Genomic DNA, 14922 nt, shown 5'->3' on the forward strand with positions numbered 1-14922 from the left:
TGTTTTTTGCAATGACATGTTCTGAATCAGAGAAGAATAGGCTAAGCATATTCTAAAATCTTTGTCTGAATCTAACATCTACCGGTATTCAAATGTAATTAGGGTCTCCAGGGAAACACTAACCAACACTTTGGTTCCTATCTGGTTACAAAAACTCCTACTGTACCTGACTTTTTCATTTGTTATCATGCTAAACAACACCAACCATAGAATTAGAATAATCAAATCAAATCATATTGTATTAGCCACATGCGCCTAATACAACAGGTGTAGACCTTACAGTGAAATGCTTACTAACAAGCCCCTAACCAACAATGCAGTTTAAAAAAATATGAATAAGAATAAGAAATTAAGTTAAAAACAAGTAGTTAAAGAGCAGCAGTAAAATAACAATAGCGGGGCTATATACAGGGGGTACCGGTACAGAGTCAATGTGCGGGGGCACCGGTTAGTCGAGGTAATTGAGGAGGTAATGTAGGAGTTATTAAAGTGATTATGCATAGATAATAACAGAGAGTAGCAGCGGCGTAAAAGAGAGAGGAGGGCAATGCAAATAGTCTTGGTAGCCATTTGATTAGATGTTCAGGAGTCTTATAGCTTGAGGGTAGAAGCTGTTTAGAAGCCTCTTGGACCTAGACTTGGCGCTCTGGTACCGCTTGCCTTGCGGTAGCAGAGAGAACAGTCTATGACTAGGATGGCTGGTGTCTTTTAGGGCCTTCCTCTGACACAGTCATTCTATTTCTATGATTGCAACAGTTCACCCAAGTATTTTTTATCTAATCATAGGAAAATTGCAATCGCAATATTTATTTGAAAAACAGCAATTCGATTTTCTGCCCATATTGTGCAGACCTACAAACCAAAACACTGACCTCAACTGCTTTGTCACAAAGAATGGCTGTGGTTTTTGTCTTGACTTCAATAAGCATTTCATTCACAGTCCTAAGACAGTCCTCTATGGCTTGGGGTGGTCTAGCAGTCTAGGCTAGACCGGAACACATACAGTGCATTCAGAAAGTATTCAGACCCCGTGACTTTTTCCACGTTTTGTTACTTTACAGCCTTATTCTAAAATGATTTAAATAAATGTTCCCTCATCAAACTACACGCTAATGGGTTCGGATTTCTAAACTTTAAATATTGTTAATCATCAGTTATACTAGAGACATGAGGAGTGCCGTAGTCTGGTTTATACACCAGAAGTTAATGGGTATCTGTAGGAGGAATGTATACGGTGGGGTCAATGAAGGTTGGATAGGAGCCAGGGGCCTTTGGGAGGTGCTGAGTAGAGGAGAGGCAATCACATGATTGTTGTCACTGATAATGGTGGAGAGCTGTGGATTAGAGAGGAAGGGGGTCGAGGTCAGGTCGCATTAAGGGAGAAGGAACAGTTTGTTGCCTGATACACTTGACTTCCTGCCTAGTAATAAAGATGTAATGTTTAGAGTGTGAAGGAGGAGACTCCACCGAAATTGGAGTATATATACTACCACTGTTGGAAATATGACTTTGTCTTATGCAGCTGTATGACCCAATGGGTGAATAAACTTGGTTTAAGTTTTACTCGGTTCGTTTAGAACTTAACAACACAATACCCCATAATGACAAAGCGAAAACAGGTTGTTTGGCATTTTAGCAAATTTACAAAAATGTAAAATGATTAAAATGATTCATCATAGCGCTTGATGGTTTTTGTGACTGCACTTGAAGAAATTGTTAAAGTTCTTGAAATTTTCCAAATTGACTGACCTTCATGTCGTAAAGTAATGATAGTAGGACTGTCATTTCTCTTTGCTTATTTGAGCTGTTCTTGCTCTAATATGGACTTGGTCTTTTACCAAATAGGGCTATCTTCTGTATACCACCCCTACCTTGTCACAACACAACTGATTGGCTCAAACGCATTAAGATGGAAAGAAATTCCACAAATTAAGGTTTAACAAGGCACACCTGTTAATTGAAATGCATTCCAGGTGACTACCTCATGAAGCTGGTTGAGAGAATGCCAAGAGTGTGCAAAGCTGTCATCAAGGCAAAGGGTTGCTACTTTAAGGAATCTCAAATATAAAATATATTTTCATTTGTTTAACACTGTTTTGGTTACTAAATGATTATATATGTGTTATTTCATAGTTGATGTCTTCACTATTATTCTACAATGTAGAAAATAGTACAAATAAAGAAAAACCCTGGAATGAGTAGGTGTGTCCAAACTTTTGACTGGTAATGTAGGTGTGCCAAGCTTGTAGCGTCATACCCAAGAACACTGTAATCACTGCCAAAGGTGCTTCAACAAAGTAGTGAGTAAAGGGTCTGAATAAATATGTACATGTGATATTTCATTTTTTATACATTAAATAAAATGTATAAAAACCTGTTTTTGCTTTGTCATTATGGGGAATTGTGTGTAGATTGATGAGGATAAAAAAAAAAAAAACAATTTCATGATAAAGCTATAATGTAACAAAATGTGGAAAAAGTCAAGGGGTCTGAATACTTTCCGAATGCACTGTATATACCGCTGCATCGTGAGTTGGAATCCGGCCCACTTTCTGAAACTGTCTCTTCCATCTTTTTCTTTGGTCTATCCTGTCCCAAAAACGAATAATATGAAAGGAGTGCCCTCCTATGAGAGCAGATCTAATTCAGAAAATATTGAACGGATGGTTCACTATTTAGCTTATTATCGACATACACAGGTTTGTTGTCGTCTCATCCCAAGTATCCAGAATCTCCTATGTGGCATTCTTGAAGCATGTAGCAATGCTAGTTGAAATGGATTTAATCAGATAGCAATGCATTCAAAAGCATTACATCGACCATGAAGATTGCACTTCCCCCTCTTGTGTTTTAATTTTCATTACAAATTGAGATGTAAGTGCCCGCAGGCACTGCCTGCCAACCAGAAAGATGTGGTTTCTCCCAGTGGGCTTCTGCTGTTTGTAAGAGATACACACACACACACACACACACACACACACACACACACACACACACACACACACACTGGATAAGTGAGTCACCAGATCGTCCATCTGTGGATCTCTGCCATGGTCTGAAGCCAGATGCACAGACTTGAATAGCATCAAACCCAAGACATACACTATGATATGTCATAATGCCATGTGCACAAGTACAGTGAAATGCATTTGTTCCTAGCTCCAAACCCAACAATGCAGTAATCAATATCAATGTAGGACTGAAAATAACATGAGGTAGAAAAAAATACATGATAAATAAAAATAACTCTATACAGGGTCAGATCCAATACCATGTTTACAATGTGCAGGGATATTGGAGGGAAAGAGGATGAAGTCGGAAGTTTACATACACTTAGGTTGGAGTCATTAAAACTTGTTTTTCAACCACTCCACAAATGTCTTGTTAACAAACTATAGTTTTTGCAAGTCGGTTAGGACATCTACTTTGTGTATGACACAAGTAATTTTTCCTACAATTGTTTACAGACAGATTATTTCACTTATAATTCACTGTATCACAATTCCAGTGGGTTGGAAGTTTACATACACTAAGTTGACTGTGCCTTTAAAAAGCTTGGAAAATTCCAGAAAATGATGTCATGGCTTTAAAAGCTTCTGATAGGCTAATTGACATCATTTGAGTCAATTGGAGGTGTACCTGTGGATGTATTTCAAGACCTACCTTCAAACTCTGTGTCTCTTTGCTTGACATCATGGGAAAGTCAAAAGAAATCAGCTAAGACCTCTGAAAATTGTAGAACTCCACAAGTCTGGTTCATCCTTGGGAGCAATTTCCAAACGCCTGAAGGTACCATGTTCATCTGTACAACCAATAGAACGCAAGTATAAACACCATGGGACCACACAGCGTCATACCGCTCAAGAAGGAGACGCGTTCTGTCTCCTAGAGATGAGCGTACTTTGGTGCGAAAAGTGCAAATCAATCCCAGAACAACAGCAAAGGACCTTGTGAAGATGCTGGAGGAAACAGGTACAAAAGTATCTATATCCACAGTAAAACGAGTCCTATATAGACATAACCTGAAAGGCCGCTCAGCAAGGAAAAAGCCACTGCTCCAAAACCGCCATAAGAAAGACGGAATACGGTTTGCAACTGCACATGGGGACAAAGATCGTACTTTTTGGAGAAATGTCCTCTGGTCTGGTGAATCAAAAATAGAACTGTTTGGCCATAATGACCATCGTTATGTTTGGAGGAAAAAGGGGGAGGCTTGCAAGCCGAAGAACACCATCCCAACCGTGAAGCACGGAGTTGGCAGCATCATGTTGTGGGAGTGCTTTTCTACAGGAGGGACTGATGCACTTCACAAATAGATGGCTTCATGAGGAAGAAATATTATGTGGAATATATAGAACCAACATCTCAAGACATCAGTCAGGAAGTTAAAGCTTGGTCGCAAATGAGTCTTGCAAATGGACAATGACCCCAAGCATACTTCCAAAGTTGTGGCAAAATGGCTTAAGGATAACAAAGTCATGGTATTGGAGTGAGCATCACAAGGCCCTGACCTCAGTCCTATCGAAAATGTGTGGGCAGAACTGAAAAAGCGTGTGCGAGCAAGGAGGCCCACAAACCTGACTCAGTTACACCAGCCCTTTAGGAGGAATACAAAATTCACCCAACTTATTGTGGGATGCTTGTGGAAGGCTACCTGAAACATTGGACCCAAGTTAAACAAGTTAAAGTCAATGCTACCAAATACTAATTGAGTGTATGTAAACTTCTGACCCACTGGGAATGTGATGAAAGAAATAAAAGCTAAAGAAAATCATTCTCTCTACTATTATTCTGACATTTCACATTCTTAAAATAAAGTGGTGATCCTAACTGACCTGAGACAGGGAATTTTTACTAGGATTAAATGTCAGGAATTGTGAAAAACTGAGTTGAAATGTAGTGGGCTAAGGTGTTATGTAAACTTCCGACTATACCTGTACATATGAGATGAGTAATGTAAACTTGGCAAAAGTAACAGTCAGTATCTGGTGTGGCCACCAGCTGCATTTAGTACTGCAGTGCATCTCCTCCTCATGGACTGCATCAGATTTGCCAGTTCTTGCTGTGAGGTGTTACCCCATTCTTCCACCAAGGCACTTTCAAGTTCCCGGACATTTCTGGGGAGAATGGCCCTAGCCCTCACCCTCTGATCCAACAGGTCCCAGACATGCTCAATGCGATTTTGATCCGGGCTCTTCGCTAGCCATGGCAGAACACTGACATTCCTGTCTTGCAGGAAATCACGCACAGAGCAAGCACCATTATCATGCTGGAGGGTCATGTCAGGATGAGCCTGCAGGAAGGGTACCACATGAGGGAGGAGGATGTCTTCCCTGTAACGCACAGCGTTGAGTTTGCCTGCAATGACAACAAGCTCAGTCCGATGATGCTGTGACACACCGCCCCAGACCATGACGGACCCTCCACCTCCAAATCAAACCCGCTCCAGAGTACAGGCCTCGGTGTAACGCTCATTCCTTCGACGATAAACGCGAATCAGACCATCACCCCTGATGAGACAAAACCGTGATTCATCAGTGAAGAGCACTTTTTGCCAGTCCTGTCTGGTCCAGCGACGGTGGGTTTGTGCCCATAGGCGACGTTGTTGCCTGTGATGTCTGGTGAGGACCTGCCTTACAACAGGCCTACAAGCCATCAGTCCAGCCTCTCTCAGCCTATTGCGGACAGTCTGAGCACTGATAGAGGGATTGTGCATTCCTGGTGTAACTCGGGCAGTTGTTGTTGCCATCCTGTGCCTGTCCCGCAGCTGTGATGTTCAGTTGTACCGATCCTGTGCAGGTGGTGTTACACGTGATCTGCCACTGCGAGGACGATCAGCTGTCCATCCTGTCTCCCTGTAGTGCTGTCTTAGGCGTCTCACAGTACGGACATTGCAATTTATTGCCCTGGCCACATCTGCAGTCCTCATGCCTCCTTGCAACATGCCTAAGGCACGTTCACGCAGATGAGCAGGGACCCAGGGCATCTTTCTTTTGGTGTTTTTCAGAGTCAGTAGAAAAACTCTCCTGAGTTTTCATAACTGTGACCTTAATTGCCTAAGCTGTTAGTGTCTTAATGACCGTTCCACAGGTGCATTTTCATTAATTGTTTATGGTTCATTGAACAAGCATGGGAAACAGTGTTTAAACCCTTTACAATTAAGATCTGTGAAGTTATTTGGATTTTTACGAATTATCTTTGATAAACAGGGTCCTGAAAAAGGGACGTTTCTTTTTTTGCTGAGTTTAGAATATGTAAACATTATTGAAGTGGCGTTATTTAAAGTGACTAGTGATACCTTTATTAAGTCAATTTATTAAAGTGGCCAGAGATTTGAGTCTGAATGTTGGCAGCAGCCTCTCTATGTTAGTGATGGCTGTTTAAGTCTGATGGCCTTGAGATAGAAGCTGCTTTTCAGTCTCTCGGTCCCAGCTTTGATGCACCTGTACTGACCTCTACTTCTGGATGATAGCGGGGTGAACAGGCAGTGGCTCGGGTGGTTGTTGTCCTTGATGATCTTTTTGGCCTTCCTGTGACATCGGGTGCTGTAGGTGTCCCGGAGAGCAGGTAGTTTGCCCACGGTGATGCGTTGTGCACACCACACTACCCTCTGGAGAGCCTTGCGGTTGAGGGCAGTGCAGTTGCCGTACCAGGCGGGGATACAGCCCGACGGGATGCTCTCGATTGTGCATCTGTAAAAGTTTGTGAGTGATTTTGGTGACAAGCCAAATTTCTTCAGCCTCCTGAGGTTGAAGAGGCGCTGCCTTCTTCACCATGCTGTCTATCTGGGTGGACCATTTCAGTTTGTCCGTGATGTGTATGCCGAGGAACTTAAAACTTTCCACCTTCTCCACTACTGTCTTGTCGATGTGGATGGGGGTGTGCTCCCTCTGCTGTTTCCTGAAGTCCACGATCATCTCCTTTGTTTTGTTGACGTTGAGTGATAGGCTATTTTGCTGACACCACACTCCGAGGGCCCTCACCTCCTCCTTGTAGGCCGTCTCGTTGTTTTTGGTAATCAAGCCTACCACTGTAGTGTCGTCTGAGTTGTGCATGGCCATGCAGTCACGGGTAAACAGGGAGTACAGGAGAGGGCAGAGAACGCACCCTTGTGGGACCCCTGTGTTGAGGATCAGCGGGGTGGAGATGTTGTTTCCTACCTTCACCACCTGGGGGCGGCCCGTCAGAAAGTCCAGGACCCAGTTACACAGGGCAGGGTCGAGACCCAGGGCCGCTTGTCCAGATGGGATAGGGCAGTGTGATGGCGATTGCATTGTCAGTGTAACTATTGGGGTGGTATGCAAATTGTAGTGGGTCTAGGGTATCAGGTAGGGTGGAGGTGATATGATCCTTGACTAGTCTCTCAAAGCCCTTCATGATGACAGAATTGAGTGCTACGGGGCGGTAGTCATTTAGTTCAGTTACCTTAACTCTCTTGTGAACAGGAACAATGGATCCATCTTGAAGCATGTGGGGGCAGCAGACTGGGATAGGGATTGATTGAATATGTCTTTAAACACACCACCTAGCTGGTCTGCGCATGCTCTGAGGACGCGGCTAGGGATGCCGTCTCGGCCGGCTGCCTTGCGAGGGTTAACACGTTTAAATGTTTTACTCACGTTGGCCACGGAGAAGGAGAGCCCACGGGCTTTGGTAGTGGGCCGTGTCACTGGTACTCTATTATCTTCACAGCGAGCAAAGAAGTTGTTTAATTTTCTTTTTGTAGTCTGTGATTGACTGTAGACCCTGCCACATACGTCTCATGTATGAGCCGTTGAATTGCAACTCTACTTTGTCTCTGTACTTACGCTTTGCTTGTTTGATTGCCTTGCGGAGGGAATAGCTGCACTGTTTGTTTTCGGTCATGTTTCCAGTTGACTTCCCATGATTAAAAGCGGTGGTTCTCGCTTTCAGTTTTGTGCGAATGCTGCCATCAATCCACGGTTTCTGGTTAGGAAAGGTTTTAATAGTCACAGTGGGTACAACATCTCCAATGCACTTGATAATAAACATGCTTACTGAGTCAATGTATACATCAATGTTATTGTCTGAGGCTATCCGGAACATATCCCAGTCCACGTGATCAAAGCAATCTTGAAGCGTGGAATCTGATTGGTCAGACCAGTGTTGGATAGACCTGAGCATGGTCGTGTCCTGTTTTAGTTTCTGTTTATAGGCTGGGAGCAACAAAATGGAATCATGGTCAGATTTGCCGAAGGCAGGGCAGGGGGAGGGCTTTGTATGCATCGCGGAAGTTAGAGTAGCAATGATCCAGAATGCTACCAGCTCGTGTCGCGCATTCGATATGCTGATAGAATTTAGAAAGTCTTGTTCTCAGGTTAGCTTTGTTAAAACCTGTTGGGGCTACCCCCCCACTTCTCTTAATTTCCGCCTGAAGACATACCCAAATCTAACTGTCTGTAGCTCAGGCCCAGTAGCAAGGATATGCATTTTCTTGGTTTCATTTGAAAGGAAACACTCTGAAGTCTGTGGAAATGTGAATTGAATGTAGGAGAATATAACACAATAGATCTGGTAGAAGAAAATACAAGGAAACAAACATACGTTTTCTGTTTTTTATTGTTGCTGTATCATCTTTCAAATAAACAAGAACAGACAAACATACAGATGGGATGCTGGGATGATTTGATTGAATAAAATAAGATGGCAACAATAGCTGAGCAAAGTTTCGGAAAATTAACTCCAAAAATGAGCGAGCCACATGCCATTCATCATGAAGTCACCCAGGTGTCCCACACCAATGTACCCAAATGTACCCAAGTGGCCAAATTGGTACAGTGATACATATTGAAAGAAACTATATACAAAATACAAATGTCATTCTAACACTACCCCCCCCAAAAAAAAAATATCCACAATATTGTGCTGATGGTGCCATGCCACATAGCAGTTTCTTTCTGCTGTAAAGCAGAGGCTTACTGCGCAGGTGGTGCAGGTGATGGCACATTTTCTGTGACAAAGGGCACAGCGACGTCTCCCCACTGTGGCCTTTTTGCCCTGAGGCACATCCATGCCTTCAGAGATGTATCTGGGCAGGTGAACACCACAGTTTGGAGCAGAAGGGACAGAGGTAGAGGGGACAGAAGGTGCTTCAGTGTAGGCAGCAAGCTCCTGGATGAGCAGCTCTCTGAATGCAAGCTGTGAGATGGGGGGCTGTCCACAGCTCTTGGCCATTTCCTTCTGTAGTATGAAAGAATTGACCACACCAATGTCAATAAAATGATAAAAAAATGTTTTGTACCATTTCATGGTCTTGTGTAGCACATTGTAGTATCCTATCAGTGCATCTGACAGGTCTACACCCCCCATGCCCTTGTTGTAGTCCTTCACAGCTGCTGGAATGGGGACATTTTTGGTGTTCCATGCCCCGCTACCGTCCTTCATACGCCTGATGACGTGATCTCCACTGAAGGCCTTGTGGATAGTGGAGCACATGACCACCTCTCTGGTATCCATCCACTTCACAAACAGCAGGCCATCTTCACGGATCCATCGCATGGTACCCCGCTCAGCCCGCTTAGGCATGTCGTTTTCCTTGGTTTTCGGAAAGCCTATCATGTTGGTCCGAATGGTGCCACAAGCCCACACATCACGCTGCCTCAGGTCTCTGAACAGGGTAGGGCTTGTGTAGAAGTTGTCTACAAACAGTTTGTAGCCCTTCCCCAGCAGTTGAAAATCCAATAATTCCATAACGGAATCATAACTCAGTCCATTACCGGTTGCAAAACTGCTCTTCCCCTCATAAACAAAAAAATTACAGGTGTAGGCACACACAGAATCAGCCAAAACAAACCGTTTGTATCCCCACTTGGTCGGTTTGTTTCTCATGTATTGTTTGAGGCTGATTCTGGCCTTTGAGGCTACCATCCTCTCATCAATGGACAGGTTCTGGGCAGGCTGAAAATGGGTCTTGCAAGCCTCAACAATGTTGGGGTAGAGAGGTTTGATCTTGCATAGCCTATCAAACCTTGGTGTGCCTCTCTGCTTGTCATTCTCCCCATCAACTTCTGGGTCACTGATGTGAAGTGCCCGTGAGATAGTCAGAAACCTTTTGCAAGACATCACAGTCATGGGGAAAGGCAGTTGGTAGAGAGCTGACGTCTTCCAGTAGTTCTTCAGAGTTTTCAACTTCACCAGCCCCATGTAAATGACCAGTGAAAGAAAGCAGAAAAGGTCTGAAATGGAAATGGGCTTCCATGCCTCTTTCTTTCCTGCCTGCTTCTTTGCGCCATACTTGTTGGTGTTAGACACCAGGGAATCAACAACTGACGAGGTGAAAAACAGTTGGAAAAGTTGAAGGGGGCTGTACTTTGCAGTCATGTCAAGTTGTGGGCCTGGCTGCCTTTTGGGTCTGAAAACTGGTGGAGTTGGTTCCACATCATCTTCTGACACAGAGTGCCAACGACCCTCTGGCCCTTTGTCTGAAGGTTTCTCTCTGCCCCACCTCCTTTTCTTTGTTACTGACTTCACACCTCTAGATGGCCGGGTAGGTGTGGAGCCAGAGACAGCAGGGGTCCGTCTGGATGAACCAGCTTCAGAGGGGGATGGGCACCTAGCCACTGGTGGTTCATAGTCAGAATCACTGCCACTGTGAATGAAAGACAAAACTCAGTAAGAATACTTTCACATATGAGCCCTGTATCAACATGTAAAATAAACATATGTGTATTATATAAAGAATACTTTCATATATGAGCCCTGTATCAACATGTAAAATAAACATATGTGTATTATATAAAGAATACTTTCACATATGAGCCCTGTATCAACATGTAAAATAAACATGTATGTATTATATAGAGTACAGGGAACATTATGGTGAAGTGCTGTTCCATTCCACGTTTATGTAAATTCAATTTAAAAAATATATATAAACACACAGTACAGCCAATGTGTACTTTACACATGTACATTTTAGTAATTTAGCAGAAGCTCTTATCCAGAGCGACTTACAGTAGTGAATGTATACATTTCATGCATTTTTTTTTTGTATTGGTCGCCCGTGGGAATCTACCCCGTAGCCCTGGCATTATACACACCATGCGCTACCAACTGAGCCACAGGGAAGACATTGCGTTACTGATGGAATTTTTATATGTTGCAAATAAAATAAGAAAATCTCAATAAAAAAAAAATGATATTTCATATTATTCATTTCAAACAATAACATTAGCACTTACTTATCAAGCACGGCGTCCTCCCCGTGAAGAAACATGTCTTCAACTAAAGAGTCAAAACTAACTTCACTAAAAGAGGATTCCTCCAACAATTCCGTTACGCTTTCTCTATCAATTTCCTCTAAAATCTCGGTTAAATCTGTATACCTAGACTTTGTTTTAGACTTTCCTGATTTATTCGCCATAATTTCACTATATAAACTTGCTGAAAATGGTTTCGATTATTTACCGCTATGCGTAACACTCCTGGCTCCGTCAAGTAGAATTTGCAATGGCGAGAGAACCTCTTTTACGCCAGAGTTTATGACAAAGGCTGGTCTTCAAACGTATAACCATCACACATCGTCATTTACCTTTGCTCATTGGCTATCTTCCAAGCTAGATTTCAAGATGATCAGTGGTCATTGGGCCAAAATACAGTCAATCAATGATAGACCGGTCCTACCATTGGTGCGTAAAGAGGTCATTGATCGCTGTCTTCAAATCGGTTTCTTTCGGTCAATAGGTCCCAGGAAAAAAGACATCAGGGTAGATGTGTCACTAACAATCAGAGGATTGCAATGAAGCCGACCTTGACTAGATACACGTTTGGTTTGTGAGTGTAATTACCACGAATGTCACGTCCAAAGTTGAAGGAGACGGAAATCACGACGCAAGCGGTTTACAAATGTTTCGTGTTAGGCTATAAAAATGGATTTTATCAAACATAATGGATATTCACTAAGTAGTTAGGACACTTGGCATTGCCACTAGACGAAGATCTTCAAAAGTAATTGATTATTTTATTGCTATTTCTGACTTTAGTGACGCTAATGCTTGGTTGGAAAATGCCAGGAATGCTTGTGTTTGCGGGAGCTGTCCTCAGATTATTATAATGTATGCTTTCGCCGCAAAACATTTTTGATATCTGACACACTGGCTGGATTAACAAGATGTTAAGCTTTTAAAAACTGTAACCTACAAGTATTTACATAAATGTTTTAATATAACGATAGTGTATTTAGAATTTTGAAGCTATGCATTTTCACCGGATGTTAGCCAAGTGTGATGAATTCGTCCCACCTAGCCCATAGAGGTTAAAATCCCCAGCTACAAAAAATGCAGCTTCAAGATGTATGGTTTCTAGTTTACATAGAGTCCAGTGAAGTTCTTTCAGGGCCGACGAGGTATCTGCTTGGGGGGGGATATACATGGCTGTGACTATAATCGAAGAGAATTCTCTTGGAAGATTATGTGGTCGGCATTTGATTGTAAGGAATTTTAGGTCAGGTGAACAAAAGGACTTGAGTTCCTGTATGTTGTTGTGATTACACCATGAGTCGTTAATCATAAGGCATACACTCCCGCCCTTCTTCTTACCAGAGAGATGTTTGTTTCTGTCGACGCGATGCATGAAGAAACCGGGTGGCTGTACCGACTCTGACAACATATCCCAAGTGAGCCATATTTCCGTGAAACAGAAAATGTTACAATCTCTGATGTGTCTCTGGAACGCAACTCGTGCCCTAATTTCGTCCACCTTGTTATCTAGAGATTGGACATTGGCGAGTAATATGCTCGGAAGCGGTGGATGGTGTGCTCGCCTTCTGAGTCTGACCTGTAGACCGCTCCGTCTGCCTCTCCTGCAGTGACCACATTGTTTTGGGTCAGCCTCTGGAATAAGATCACATGTCCAGGGTGGAGGTCCGAACAAAGGATCCGCTTCGGGAAAGACGTATTCCTGGTCATAATGTTGGTAAGCTGACATCGCTTTTATTTCCAATAGTTCTTCTCGGCTGTATGTAATAACACTTGAGATTGGCTGGCCTACCAATGGAAGAAATAATACATAAAAAAAACAAATAACTGCATAGTTTCCTAAGGACCTGAAGCAAGGCGACCATCTCTGTCAGCGTCATCTAACTGTTATGTAAATGACTGCCGGCCTCACGGTAATTGACAGTTTATTAACATGAACAGGTTTAGCATCTCAAGGCCTCCACACATACAAGCAGCTGATGTGCTCATTTGGAGCATCTACATCATTTTTTACAATTAAATCCATTTAATATACACCATCACAATAAATCCCTAGTTTATTTTTAGCAAGTCTAAAGAAACATGATGATATGAGGAAAATGTATTTCAGAAGAACAGAATATGAGTCGGCCTATGTTATCTGCCTATGCACCATGCCATAGGCTGTAGGCTAGTTAATTTAGCAGACAAGCTTATAAGTCCCGTGCCGTTATTTGATTTACATCGTTTTGTAGTAAGAAGAATATAATTGAACTTAGCTTATTGAAATAGAAAGGATATTTTTCCCATTCCGGAGGGGGTGTGCCTACGAAGTGGCTATTTTGAGCGTAAAAGTTATCATTTAAAACAGGTCCTCTACGCTAGATTGAGAGTTATTTGGCAACTTTGGTTGTGTTGATACAAACCCTGAGAATGTCTTAGAAATCAAAACATATATAGGCTGCATGATGCGACAACAGGCTATTGAGGATTTGAGAAAGTCACAAAAAAGCTTGCTCTGTTCCTTGCCTCAGGCTCTACACGCTGTTCTTTCATCAAATTATCATATTTTCACCCATCAGGCTATTCTCAATTGAATCTTGTCTTTACTAACATGTTCAATTAGATTCGATCTAGAATGACCCATTATGAAATGGGCAGGAACAGGGGAAGGCGGAAAAAAGACGAATAGCGAATGGAGGCCGCTTTCCGCAGTTCGTCTTTCAATCATGCCGGGTAGGCTATTCCGGTTTTAACGTAGAGCTTGTGCTTAATATTAACAGCTGAGAAATAAATATAGTAGCAACTGGGATCCTCCTCTTTTTATTGGCAACCATCAAAACTCTACATTCACACGGGAATGCATATAGAAATGTCTGGCTTATAAGAACACCATGTTCTCTCTGTGCCCTTGAGAAAGGAATGAAGGCGTGAGAGGAGATGGAAACGCATGGTGGTGCAATATTTTGTTTCTAAAGGTAATGTGTCAGCCTATTTATTATGAAAATATATAAAATGCCCTATTACCAAATCAAATACAAATTCACTGTAATTGTAGGCTAACTCTGTAAGCCGCCCAGCACAATCAATGAACAAACAGCTTTGCCAAGGCCTATATGTTCTCTCCCAGACTCATGGATAAACGTTTGGAGCGTAAGGTAACAGTCCATCCAGTATGCATAATAAGACAGTCCATACTCAAAGGCGATTACTAGAATGTATTTACTTTTGGAGTATAGGCTAGACCAATTATGTACCAAAGATTATGTTTTAAAAAAGTATAATATTGTGCCATGTATAAAAGGCCTAAGTGGTAGGCTATTAGTCTATGTATTGTATAATGGTGAAATCATTATTTAAATTACTTTTTTAATGGGCTTGGGCTCATATATAAAACTATGCATGAGCTCGAGTATGGTATGGGTGTTTTGAATTAATCATCACCTTATAAAGCGCTGTCCATTTCCTGGTGTTTGGCTTTGAAACAACATCAACAACGACCATGTTTTCCACTCAGTGGTTGAACTTCTTTCTTCAAATTGATCAATCATCAAGGTGAGCTTAAAAAGCATGATACTGTTTTGATAACAAGTTTTTGATGTGATTTACATTGTGATTTACATTTGCATTGATGTCAGAGTGGTTAGAGGGACAATAGAGCGCTGAGTATCAGGCAATTAGCGACCTGATGGTCGTTATAAAATTGGGGACTACCAACACATGTCCA

At 42.3% G+C, this 14922-nt stretch overlaps 1 protein-coding gene across 8 annotated transcripts in view; it reads left to right on the plus strand.

The window, feature by feature from the left end:
* Positions 1-14922, plus strand: part of LOC115152405 (membrane-associated guanylate kinase, WW and PDZ domain-containing protein 2) — a 325515-nt gene that overhangs the window by 121401 nt on the left and 189192 nt on the right. The window lies entirely within an intron of this gene.

Source organism: Salmo trutta, chromosome 17, assembly GCF_901001165.1.
Source record: "Salmo trutta chromosome 17, fSalTru1.1, whole genome shotgun sequence".
Taxonomy (NCBI): domain Eukaryota; kingdom Metazoa; phylum Chordata; class Actinopteri; order Salmoniformes; family Salmonidae; genus Salmo; species Salmo trutta.